The 13,769-nt window shown below is 36.6% G+C and overlaps 1 long non-coding RNA gene across 1 annotated transcript; it reads right to left on the reverse strand.

The window, feature by feature from the left end:
- Positions 1-7,290: 7,290 nt before the first annotated feature.
- On the reverse strand, positions 7,291-10,506 carry LOC141653622 (uncharacterized). Its single transcript, XR_012547472.1, has 6 exons — positions 10,315-10,506; positions 10,106-10,242; positions 8,852-8,973; positions 8,240-8,337; positions 8,051-8,134; positions 7,291-7,485 (listed from the first exon to the last, which is right to left on the reverse strand). It is a non-coding gene; the product is annotated as an uncharacterized LOC141653622 (long non-coding RNA).
- Positions 10,507-13,769: the final 3,263 nt, after the last annotated feature.

The raw sequence follows: 13,769 nt of genomic DNA on the forward strand, positions 1-13,769 counted from the left end.
CACCAACCCATTATGGGACTCATACTGAGTAGGGAAACCCTACCTGGAATGCAATACAGTCAGACGATCTCAACATCTGTTATCAAAAGGCCTCTTCTACGAATCCTCCTCCTAACATATGATCATACAATTACTACCAATCCTGAAAGACAACAAAACCCTCAAATCCCCAAATTAGGGTTTAACTAACTTTAAGAAAATACCATAAAAATAGTACGTAGATCTTACCCTCGACGCAAGGATCACAAAGGTGTAAAGAAAGATGAATTCCGACCTTCCAAGCTCCGGGATTTGTCAATAATGCGATGAATGCGAAGTACGTAGATTGATTTCTCTTTTGAAAGTAATTAGGTTTGTAAAAGCGTATTATGAAAGTGACGGAAGTGTTTATATATTACTTCGCATTATTAAAAAATCCCGACAAAACATTACCCGCAAACCGGGCTACTCGATCGAGTAACTGACGTACTCGATCGAGTGCCGCCTACTCGATCGAGTACCAAGGCTACTCGATCGAGTACCCTACAGATGAGAAACTATTTTAAATCGCAAAACACCCTTATTCGAGAGAGTAAGGCCCACTCGATAGAGTACCTAGAGACTCATAAAACCGTAGTATTACACAAAGACCAAGGAAAGAAAAAGGGGGCCAATGGATAAGACGGATTTAATATGATATATAAATGTCTATTTGGGTTAGTATTTGCGGAATAGGTGGATTTTTATAAGTGGAATTGGACAAATCTTCATTTTACAATATTTATTGTATATGAGAATATTTAAGTGGAATTATGATAGGAAGTGTGACTTTGGGTTGATCTTGAGACATATGAAGCATGTCCATTGTTTAGGCCAAGAACAAGAAGATCCGTATAGACTACACAAATTGTTTAATAAGGCGGTCTTATATTATAAGACCAACCCATTAAACAGAAGCCCAACTCAAATAACTACTACTCTCTTATCTAGATTATGATCTGCGAATATTTATAAATAACAACAAATATTGGCAGTTTCTTTTTATCTTTTAGTCTTCCACAACCTGACTTCTTTTCTTTCTGCATTGCTTGAAAAGTTACAATTCCATCTGAAATTATAAATCGTAAATTAACTGCCTTCTTCTATGTATTAGGCTCATTTTCTCTATAGATAAATACGTTTTTCCGACTATCAATCTCCGATAAAGGAAAATTACAGCCATTGAGGTTTGTTTTGTTTTTGACCTATTTCTTCTACTTGTAACATGCATGAAATTTATTTATCAGCCACAAAGTTTATTTGTTAGTTGTATGCTCAGTTTGAAATTTATGCCTCAATTTTGATAATCATACCATCATTTCTTCTACTTGTAACATGCATGAGTATTTCACAGTAAGTTCAGTTGTGATCTCTTTTTAAACGAATGATCCGTATGAGTTTTGTTCATATATGCATTTGTTAATTTCTTGATGGTACATTGTTGTATACTCCGTATGTTTTATCTTGGTAATCGATTTACAAAGTACAGAGTAATTATTTCAAATTTACTAACTGATTTGGTAGATAGTATCACTAGTCTAGTATGGCCATTAAATCTTTTAATCTAACGCACAATGGTTTAATGTTGAGAATCAGTCCATGTATGTGTTGGATTTTAGATCTTTAGTTTGAAAACTTGTTGTCTTAAATTCAAAACTTCAGGTTGAATTTAATTTTATTTCTCAAACTAAACTCCGTGATTTAATTGTTTAACTTAGATTTTAATTTAAAATCTCAGGTTCTTTTTTTTTTTCAATAAAAAAAATTAAAGCTTGAGAGATTTAGTCATACTTTGTCAAAAGCTAATTAGCTCAAATGGGAGAGCATGTGCAATGCACAAGGTATGGGTTCGAGTCCCATATTAGCTAGTAAATTTTTTATTATATTCTATGAATAATACTCCAAAAAATAGATTACAAAGGGTGTGATAATCGGCAATGATGACTAGCATCAATATCGTCAATATTTAACAATTTCTAAATTGAGATATGGGTATTTTAAGGGAAAGATCTGATGTTTAAGCTCTGTGACACTGATAAAGTGACAATGTTGTAGACTTAAATCCTTTATGTTTATAAGGTAGAAACAGTTGGTTTTTAGCATGAAATGTTACAGTAGGTTTAAACATGATATCTCAATAAATTAGAGCTTTAGTTTTAAGAACTTCAACATTCATGCTAAATACTTTAGGTCTAAGCTCGAAAGTTGTGGATTTCAGGTAAGGTGTGAGAGATATAATTTTTATTGTTTTTAATTTTAAGTTAAAAACTCATGGATTTAGCTACAAAACATCACATATTTTTAATTGAAAATGTTACACTTTTAAGGAGAAAACAAATTTTTTATTTTAAAATTTCACCTTTTTAAGTTAATAGCTTATAGGATAATGCTGCCAAAAAAAAAAGCTTATAGGATAATATAATCGTGCTTTAATAAATGAGGTAAAGATCTTAAGTTAAAAACCTATGGTTTTAACTGTAAAACATCAATATAATTATTACAGAAAAGTTACAATTTTATGGTGAGAACACTAGGTTTTATTTTAAAACTCCATTCTTTAATTTGATAACCTAAAATCGTACAAATTAGGATTCATTGTTAATTCCCTTTTAAAATAATAATCAACTATAATTGCTAGCTATATGGCAATTGTGTAGAGAAAAATAAACTAAGTCCATGTTGCATGTTCTCTTAGCTTAACTGCCAACTGCTCCCTCCTCGTTAATCAGATTTTACTACGTGCACAAGTAAGTAGGCTTTAAGTGAAACTGCCGCTTAAGATTAACCGTTTTTATTTGCATGCTTATTTTTCTTCTTTTCTATTCATAGAAAACGCTATATTGGACTAATTCTTCTTATTGGGCCCGTCTTATGTTATAAGACGGTCCTATAGGAGAGTTGCTAATGTCCAACTTTAATGCGGACTTAGTTATGCAACTTGGAGACTTATAACAATTGGGCTAGTAATTAATCGTTGATACAAATGACCAAAGTAGTGGAAAAGAGATTGGACATGGCACATGGCTTGTCCCACTATGGCCCAACATGGGAAAGTTTCACAATGAATACGAAAAGAAGAAACACGCAGCACTTGGGGAATATGGGCAGACTTGTGCGCGAGTCGCGGATGAGGGCGCGGGTCGCGCGTGAGATGGGATGGAACAGTTAAATTTCGTGACTTATTTCCAAATCTCGGACTTTATATTTTATTACTATTAGATTATTATTATTAGTTATTATTATTAGGTTTAGCTTTAGTACGGAGGTGCTATTCTATCATTGATATTATCATTCATTCAAAGTTGTAATTTTGGGGAGAATTCAAGAACCCTAATATTATTCATCTTAAGCAAAGTATGAGCAAAGTATGAGGAACTAATCCTCCCCTCTTGATTCAAGGTAATTTGAAGCTACAAGTTTATCAATTGTGAGACCGCCTTAATCCGTATTATTTATTCTCTATTCATAATTTATGGTTGTTGTATGTTTAATTGATTTGACCAATTAATTATTTCATCCTTCAATCTATTGCAATTCTATATGTTTGAATCCGTAATTGTTCAATTCATTAGATAAAGTTGCAACCTTTAATCCAATTATTTGTATGCGTTTCATCATAGTTGGGTAAAAGGGGGAATAAATATATAATTCGAACCGATAACCGCGTGTGTTAAAGGTCGTTATTTCCATTGATTGTTCTATTCGTTCATGCCGTTAATGAATTAAATCTAGACGCTTGGATTAGATTGTTCATTAATTAGGTTTCTTAGTCTCGCGTTTCGAACTGAGTAATATTATCTAAGGAGCATTTAAAACTCTTGTATGTTTTACAACAGGATACTCAAGTGATAAATTAGGATTAGAGGTCGACGATCAATTGTTAATTAGTAGTGGATAAACCTTGACTCAAGACCTTTAATCATCTGAATTCATCTTATTTACTTGTTCCTTGTTTTATTAGTCATTAGCTTATTCAATCACAAAATCCCCCCTATTATTGTTACTTGTACTCTTTACTTTTACACATTAATTACATCGCCTTCCCTGTGGATTCGACACCCTACTTACCTCTACTATATAGTTAAGGTAATAGGACTTTATTACTTATTTTTGGGAGCATACAACTTCGGCTCACCAAATTTTGGCGCCGTTGTCGGGGAAGACAATAGTTAATTTGTGTGTTTGGTAGTATAGAGTCTTAGTTTTGTTTTATTTTTGTTTATGCATAATACCCGTTCTACTAACCATCCACTCGAGCCTTACAACTCAGAGATTGAGCGGACACTTTTCAGGTTGAAGCATATTAGTGGGAGCCACTTAGTTGCTTTCGAGCACCCAGATTCCAAGGAGGATTTACACTCTGATTCAGATACTTCGGAAATTTCTATTACCGCTGAGATTATGGCCCGAGAGACCCGTGCATTAAAGGAGCTCACAGCTCCAAATTTTGTTGTTCATCAATTATGCATCACTTTTCCAGCATTGGATGATGGAGTTACTTTTGAATTGAAATCTGGTTTGGTACATCAATTACCAAGTTTCAGTGGGACGAGTATTGAGGATCCGAATAAGCATCTTTCGGACTTTCATATTGTGTGCACTGGTATGAAGCCAGTTGATGTCACAGATGAGCAATTAAAATTGAGAGCCTTTCCTTTCTCCTTGAAAGGCAATGCGAGAGACTGGTTAATAAACTATCTACCACAGGCGAGTATCACTACTTGGATAGGTATGAAGAAAGCATTCTTGGAGAAGTATTTTCCGCCTTCTCGATCAGCTCAACTGAAAAGAGCCATCAGTAATATTGAACATCAAGATGGAGAAACTTTGTATGAGTACCTTGAAAAGTTTAAGCAGTTATGTGCCAGTTGCCCCTACCATGGTTACTCCGAACATGATCTCATAATGTACTTTTGTGGTGGACTGAACCAAGATGACCGCCGTATGATTCATTCTGCTTGTGGAGGAAATATAGACAACAAGAATCCAGATGAAGCTTGGGAGGTTATCACAGAGCTAGCTGAGACCTCTAGACAGTTTGTGAGAAGACCTTCACGGAGAGGAGTGAGTGCTATGGGTGTTAATCCTGGCTTGGAGGAAAAGGTTGATAATATTGCTTCTACACTCCATGATATGTTATCTGGCAGACAAATGGCTGTTATTTGTGGTATATGCTCTACTAAGGGTCATCCTAGCGATTTGTGCCCTCAAATGCAAGAGGGTGATTCTCAGACGGTGAATGGTGTATGGGAGAGTATTCCAAACAGGAAATGGGATCCATACTCTAACACTTATAATGAAGGATAGAAAGCTCATCCCAACTTCCGTTGGGGAAATTCTCAAGCTAGTCCATCATCTGGCCCTCCTAGAGGTCAGTTTATTATGCGACCACAAGAGCAACCCTCCGTACCTCAGGCACCACCACAAGCTACACCGAGCTCATCAATGTCTACTGAGGACATGATTCGGTCTCTTACCATCAGTGTCACTCAAGATAGAGCAGAAAATAAGCAAAATTTCAAGAATCTTGAGAATCAAGTTAGTCAATTGGCTACTGCGGTCAATCGGCTGGAAGCTAAACAATCGGGCGCTTTACCATCTCAGACAGTTCTGAATCCTATAGAGAATGTGAGTGCTGTGTCATTGAGAAATGGTAGACAATTGGTGGAGATTGAAAAGCCAAAAGCTAAGCCTAAGGTGGTGACTATTCAAGAAGAAGAGGAGTTAGTGGTGGAAGATGATAAGCTACTGAAAGATGGAGGAGAAGAAGATACATCTAATTCAAAGGAGGTGACACCATCCATGCCTTCATATGAGCCACTGCCACCTTTTCCTGAGGCTTTGAAGGATACAAGGAAGAAGGAGCATGACATTGATATTTATGAAACCTTTCGTAAATGCGAGGTAAATATTCCTTTACTTGATTTGATTAAGAGTGTTCCTAGGTATGCAACGTTTTTAAAAGAACTTTGTACAATTAAAAGAAATCAAAAGGAACGTAGTTTGAAAAAGCCAAAGGGTAAAGCTAGTGAATTTGTGTCGGCGTTGTTTAAGAGTAAGACCCCTCCTAAGTGTAGTAGTGATCCAGGTGTCTTTACTATACCTTGCACTATAGGTGATACACGGTTTGAAAGAGCCATGTTAGATCTAGGGGGGTCGATAAATGTAATTCCCTTCCATGTTTATGAGTCTCTTAAGCTTGGTCCTTTAAAGAGTACTAGGGTGGTAGTCCAACTTGCTAATAGGTCTAGTGTTCACCCTAGGGGAGTAGTAGAGAATGTAATGGTTAAGGTAAATCAGCTGGTTTTTCCTACTGATTTCTATGTTTTGGATATGGCACAGGTGGTCGATGGAGTCTCAATTTTATTGGGTCGACCATTCTTAAAGACCTCAGGAACCCGAATTGATGTTCCAAATGGTTCCTTGACTATGGAGTTTAATGGGAGGGTGGTTAAATTTGAAATTAATCCACCTAATTTGACTAGCTCTGCGGTTTATTCTCTTTGTGCTATTGCTACTAACCATACTTCTATGAGAAGCCGAAAGCCACCACTTCCGAGCAAAGATTGTGAGATTTTGCAGGACTCCCCACCTAGAGAGAAAAAAAGGTGTATCCGACTATGAGAGAATCTTAAAGATGCTAAGGCTGGTAAAAGGAAGGGTAAGACTTGGTTTGATAAACTAATTCGCCGGAAGGGCTCCGGTAAAGAACCACAAGTCATATATATCAAGTCAAGTAGCACTAGTAGAAAAACCCCCTACGGTGGCGGTTATAAATGACCTTTTGTGGCGGTTTTTGGAGATTTAGGGTCCGCCGTTTATCACGGGGTCGTATAAAGTTATACGGCGGTTGTTGAACCGCCGTTATAAGTCTCCTATAGTGGCGGTTGTTATAAAAAAACCACCATTATATACTTATATAAAACGACGGTTGTTAGACAAGAACCGCCACTGTAATTCATGTACAGTGGCGGTTATTTTCTAAAAACCGCCACCATATGTATTTCAATAATAACTTTGTACCACAGCCTGCCAATACAGGTTTCCTATAACGTCGGTTGTTGTTAAAGAACCACCACTAAAGGTAATTATCACGTCGGTTGTTAGTAAAGAACCGCCACTAAAGGCGAACTAATAGTGGCGTTTCATATTAAGAACCGCCACCATAGATATATAAAAAAAATAAAAAAATTTATTTGCTACCAAAATTTTCCGACAGCGAAATCCTATAGATCTGAGAAGCCAAATAGCGAAATAAACAAACAACGCATACAAAAGAATGCCAACGAATGAACTTGCATATCATCAGACATAACAGTAATGTCTATGCTCAAAATTATACATCCAAAGTGTATAAATAATCACATACATGTCTTTGTTAATAAACTAATCATTTCACGTTCTCTAAACATTTAATAGCCCACACGTCTTTAACATCTTTCATCTCGTCAATTAAGATTGTTGAATCTGCAATAATACATTTAGCAAACCAATAGTTAGAAAAACAGGTTGTGGCAAAACAAGTAGTGTAGCTATTATCCCCATTTAATATACTAGTGTATTAAGACTTAAAAGAGTTACTTCCTTAATTATAACTAGTACAAGTAAGTGTGTTGCTTAGCTTTGAGTAATGTAGCGTATTATCCCCATTTAGTAAATGTTTAAGTCAAATACGTTATTTTATATCAAGACAACAGTATATGACATCATCTTACACTATATCACTGATATCACTATATCAGCAACAATTTACACCAACTTATTTCAAGCAACATATTTCAGGAAAACAAAAAAGTTCTGACATGTTACACCATGATTAACCACCAAAACTACCATTTAAGCATATAAACTAAATCTTATTCTTTTTAGGCATCATAAACAAAATCAGAGGAAGGAGTTTAGTGTTATAACTTATAAGGGGAAGCAACACGCTAAAGTACAATTCCTATTTGAGAAACACCGACAGCTACATTAGAAAAAAATTATTGTGTGTTTGAACAACATAAGTTAAATAATGAAGGAATTTACATACGAATGAACTACATCCTTGCTTGATAATTATCCCATAAGGGACAAAAGGATGATCACTTTTTCGCAACACATGGATGTAGTCAACCTACACACAAAATGCAAAAGAATGTAAGATTAACTGGTCAGTATATGTAATTTTAAACATGATTTAATATGAGACTCTTAATTAAAGATTAAAAAGGAAAAAAACCTGCATCCATTTCAGTATGGTCAGTGAGGACTTCAGTGGCTATAATGCAGAAACTTGTGCTACTTAATGGTGATTTGATTGTTGCTCCAAATAAGTTTCTACAAAAATCAGAAATCAATTAGTATACTTCACCAAATCTCATGAATATCTTATGAATATCTGAGTATCCAACTCCCCATTGACTTATGATATGTGAGCTGTTTCCAATCCGTACAACATATCAAGTGGTCTTCTAATCAAAGATACTAAATTATCACTCATGCTATAAAGAAAAATTATCATCTGTACCATGAGATGTAGCCTTATCATTATCCAATATAGTAACCTTCTTTTGTGATTAAAAGAATCAAAATGTATTTTTTAAAACTGAAATACTAAGATTCAATCACCTTTGGATTACAATTTATTAGCTGTAGCATTAGGATGTTAGATATCACAACATTTACGTTCTCAAACCAAATACTATGCAGTATTTATGCTTCACACATCGACACATTGACCCGGCACGGAGTCAATATTGAACAAAGGTTGAAGGAGATCAGGTTACTGCTATGCACAAACCAGCTAATGGAAACAAGAGTAAAATAGAATGAAATCATACGTTGACCTTACCTAGTAAAATGCTAATATTAGTCTGAGATGCAAGAAGTTCATCCTTCACTGAGTTATCCTCAAAAGAGCCATATGCTGAAGGGTGAGAACCAGCAACATCAGCGGCTAATTTAACCCCCATCCTGAATAATTATTACAAACAGATTTCCAGACAACATCATCTAAAACTTTAAAATAGAAGATAAAGCCATATATAAAAGATATCTCAAATTAAATTCAAACTGAAAATGTGTCAAAGAATACAGTCAAGCCCATGAGTACTAGCTAACTGAACTAAGACAATCCGACAAATAGATCAAACTGCACAAGCTTCTCTCAAGAAATGCTTAGTGCGTTTACTATGTGTTGGAACATCATAAGTTAAAGAAATAAAGATTATACATACAAATGAACTACGTCCTTGCTTGTTAATTATCGCATAAGGAACAAAAGGAGAGTCACTTTTTCGCAACACGTGGAATTCAATTCAAAATATTTAGCACATTTTATCGCATAAATGATATAGCTTTTAAATAATAATATCAGTAAAAAAAATATCAGAATCAATTAAGAGCTTATTATACATCTAACTTCGGTACATGTCTTAAAATGCGGCCATGTACCTAATTTCCATGTGCCCAAATTCAACATTGCAATAAGGCTAATACTACTGTCTTTTCTTTTTTAGAAGAATGCTTAGTTCAGTCCCAATAACTGGTTATCAAACTTACACACATGGAGAACTGCTTATCGTCTTTTTAACATTTACATACTAACAATTTATTTTCTCAAGTTGAAAAATGTGATCGTTAGAAAAGTTATGCTCTTATGTCTGTTTCTTAATTCATGAAAAATGTTATAAAAGTTTCCGCTACCCCATATTTTAATTTCTGGGTTCGCCCCTGACACAGAACAATACACACACCACAAAAGACATGCTCAGTCGTATCAATATGGATTAAGGAAGCTGAATATTAAAAAGTGAATAAGATATGAATCTGATATAATGCACATCCAAACGCCTGATATAATGCACATACAGAAATGAAAAACATGGTTTTCGGATGTAGTTCAAACTAGAGTTACTGGTAAAATCCCCCTTTATCTCAATTTATTTCAACTTCATGATCTAAAATCAACAATTATAGTTGCTCCTAGTACCAGTTCAGTTAATTATACAATTTTTGTTGGTAAATCAGTCTCACAAGTCAAAATCTATTTCAATTTCATAACAATAAAACACAATCACAAGTCAAAATTCAAAAATCGGATTACCTGTGGAGTGTGAGAGCAGTGACGGGAGAGCAAGGATGGTTACAACAGTAGCGGTCAGCGGCGGAGAGCGACGATGGAGGGCGGTGTAGCAGAGGTCCGGCTAGGACCCGTGTCTGGGCATGCGCGATCTGGGCTTACTGTTAAAAGAAATAAAATCAATTTTATCCCAATTATTTACAAAAGACAAAACCCTAGATCGTATGTTGTACCTAGAGGCGCCGCTTCGAGGGAGAGCATTGATTGAAAGTGTTGGCAGTGACGAAGGAGAACGGTGAGGCTATCGAAGGAGTCGGGTGAGCGCCGTGGCTATGAGAGGCGGAGAACGATAGTGATGAGTGGAGATCAGATGACGAAGAGTAGAAGACAAAGTAAATTAGTAGATTAATATCCAGGAAAGTCGATCCAAGAATTCTAAAGGGTTTTGGAGTTTTTTTTTTTTAATTTTGCTATTAAGTCGGTTATAGCTAAAAACCGACACAAAAATATATAATGGCGGTTTTTTAGCCCAAAAAATTGTTACTTTGTATTAACCTTTAGCGTCATTCATAACGTCGGTTGTTAATAGAACCGTCACAGTTGATCTATAGTGGCGTTTTCATTTGGAACCGCCATAAAAAGCTTCTCTTATCACGTCGGTTCTTACTTAAACCGCCACAATAGACCCCATACATACATGAAAATTTCGTTCCCGCCAATTTTTTGGACTTTTCGCGTCGTTTCTATTAGAACCGCCACGATAACCGCGTCGTGATAGGGGTTTTTTCTACTAGTGTAGTGCTCACCCCGTTCCATTGGTAAGGTAACTTTCTAGACTCTTACTTAAGTCGGGTGGTTTACCACTCCGCGAGATGTCGAGCCAACGACGTAAAACAACAGCGCTTCTGGGAGGCAACCCATAGATTTGTGTGTGCAATTTTTTTTTGCAAAAAAAAAAAAAAAAAGGAAAAAAAACAATCGGAACTGCCTTGATTTCTGGTGTTGGCGACATAAGAAGGGAGACAAAGAAGGTTGGTTGGGTAGGTGTCGATACCTCATTTCTGCACCTCTCGCAAACCACCCGGTGATGATTGGGCCGCATGTTTGCTACACGGAACGATTTGTGACAGTTCGTAAGTTTATCGTCAAGTGATTTCTCAAATACTAATGTCTACCTCTTAGTTGTCATCTACGTGCCGATACGGTCGTTTTGACAGTAATTAGAGTACATTTGGAGTCCGGGCCAAAAAACCGTCTTCATTTTCTGATAACCATTAAATCCCGAGTCAGAATGTTCTGGAATGTTCCGGATATTTCTATTCCATATTTTATAAATATTTCACAATCTTTATCCTTTGGTAAACAATTTCCCGTAATATTCACATAAGATATTAAGGAAAACCGAATTATTCCGTCCTTCTATAACTCAAACACGGAAATCTTTCTTCCGCAGGAGGAAACCACTTGGGAACAGACGCAGCAGGTGCTGCGCCTCTTCCAAGAGACGCAGTGACTGCTGCGCCTCTTCCAAGAGACGCAGTGACTGCTGCGGCTCTTCCCAGGTCCTTTTCTGTGTAATTTTCGTATCTTTTTCATATCATTCCGAGATTCACTTCCAAAGACTCTCCGAAACCCTAATTCCTTCACGTGATTAGTATAAATAGGAGCCTTCGCTCCTCATATTTCTGACGCGAGTGTCCGCCCTTCTCTTCTCCCTTTGCATTCTAGACCTTTGTTCTTACTTTTTGGCGTCTACGTGCTTGAACATTCGACCACGTAAGCTCGGATCCTTCTGAGTACCAGCCTCGTTTGCATGACCGACCAATTTGACCAACTCCACATCAATCAACTTAATTAACTTAATCGTTTTCCTCTTACGAGGGCACTTTCGTATTTGCATTATAGTTCGAGTCGAGTATCGCTAATCGATAACTTAGTTCATCTCGTTTCGTCAAACATGTAAGTCTGAGGGTGTAAATTCTCTCTTTTATTTATTGTTATTTATCTTTTGTATCACCACTATTGTAAGGTTTATGTCGAAAATACCTCCTTAAAACCGATTTCTAAAACCGTGCTTTAAAACCTCTTTTTGCGGATTTCCAGAAGACAAACCATCGAGAAAGGACGCAGCAACTGCTGCGCCTCTTCGAAGGGACGCAGCACCTGCTGCGCCTCTTTGTGAGGCTGCCGCAGTTCCTGCTTCTTTTCTTCTTCCTTCGTCCTCTGTAATTCGTTCGTCTTTTTATTTGTTTCGTTTGTTTCTCGTTAATTCTTTGACATAATAGCTTATAATTTCATCTGTATATTAATTATCGTCATTAACATGTTTTATCCATCATAAATTCGACTTAAATCCCTTATAATCTCATGTTTGCGGGTTTTCGTCATTAAATTCAATCCGGGTTGTAGAAATTCGATTTGTTCATATCGGGTTTCTGGAATTCGACCTTTGACATATTTTCATATGTTTATTGTCATATTCATCGCATGTTCGTCATTAATTTGTCATCAATTCGTCATATTTAGTTTATTTCATTCACCCATGTCACTAATCAATCAGTCTTTCATGTAATAGTTCGTTAATTTTCCGTCTCATCCATGTTTTATTACTTTTATGACCATTAATCATATGCAAATAACCTGATAATCACTTCCATCCGAGTAAATATATTAATCAATCCATTAAAATCACCAATTAACATTAACGATTTGCAGTTCCGGCTTCACAGCCAGAACTCACCCTTGGAACAGACGCAGCAACTGCTGCGCCTCTTCCAGAGGGCGCAGTCCTGCTGCGTCTGTTCCAGGATGATTTATGTCTCTGAACTCCGTTGTTGCCTGCCCTAGTTTAATTAGCTTACGTATAATTAACTATTATCCGTATTATCACCTTCTGACTTGTTCGTTAATCTATTCTTTATTCGTTTTTTTCAAATTGTCCGTTTTAAGGGTATTTTCGACATAAATCACTAAACCCGATGTAATTATTGTAATTTCTTATTATTGTAATTTTATTCCTTGTATTTTGTATCATTTGTATGTTTTCACATGTAATTGAGCATTAAATCCTACTTCGACCCAATTGTTTGCTAATTACGTGTGAACCGACTTAGTTAAATTCACATGTTAGGATTAAAACTTGGATGTTGCATTGCATGCATATAATCGACGATATATCAAGTATATATAATTTCCCTAATCATTAGTAGAGGCTGCTATCGAGGCGGGCGGGATTAGGTGTTCGATCAAAAGAGCTTCCTAATACGTACCCTCACCCCTTACTTCAGATCTCTGTGAACATCCGTGTTCATTGGCATCCACGAGAGTCATTCTAGACATATAATGCTAAGGGTAACGAGTTCTTGGTGTTCATGTCTCTACTTTGTGTCTTGACATGGCACGAGGTATTCGAACGGTTCCAATTTCCCATAAAAATTGGTGGCGACTCCAACAAAAATGCAAACGCTTGTCCTCTTCCTCCCAAGCGCCCCCGTGGGCCCCCCGCTGTCCACAGTTTGGAGACTCCGCTGGGGATAATACACTTACGTGTAGCCAAGGGCGAAACTTGAACAAGGTTAGGGAATAGTTTATACAAGACAATTGTCGGTTTTCATAACTCGGTCTTCCTAGACCATTTCATTCGGCCTTCCTAGGCCCAACCCAACTCATTCGACCAATCGTCCCGTCT

The sequence above is a fragment of the Silene latifolia genome, chromosome 4 (genome assembly GCF_048544455.1).
Source record: "Silene latifolia isolate original U9 population chromosome 4, ASM4854445v1, whole genome shotgun sequence".
In the NCBI taxonomy this organism is placed as follows: Eukaryota; Viridiplantae; Streptophyta; class Magnoliopsida; order Caryophyllales; family Caryophyllaceae; genus Silene; species Silene latifolia.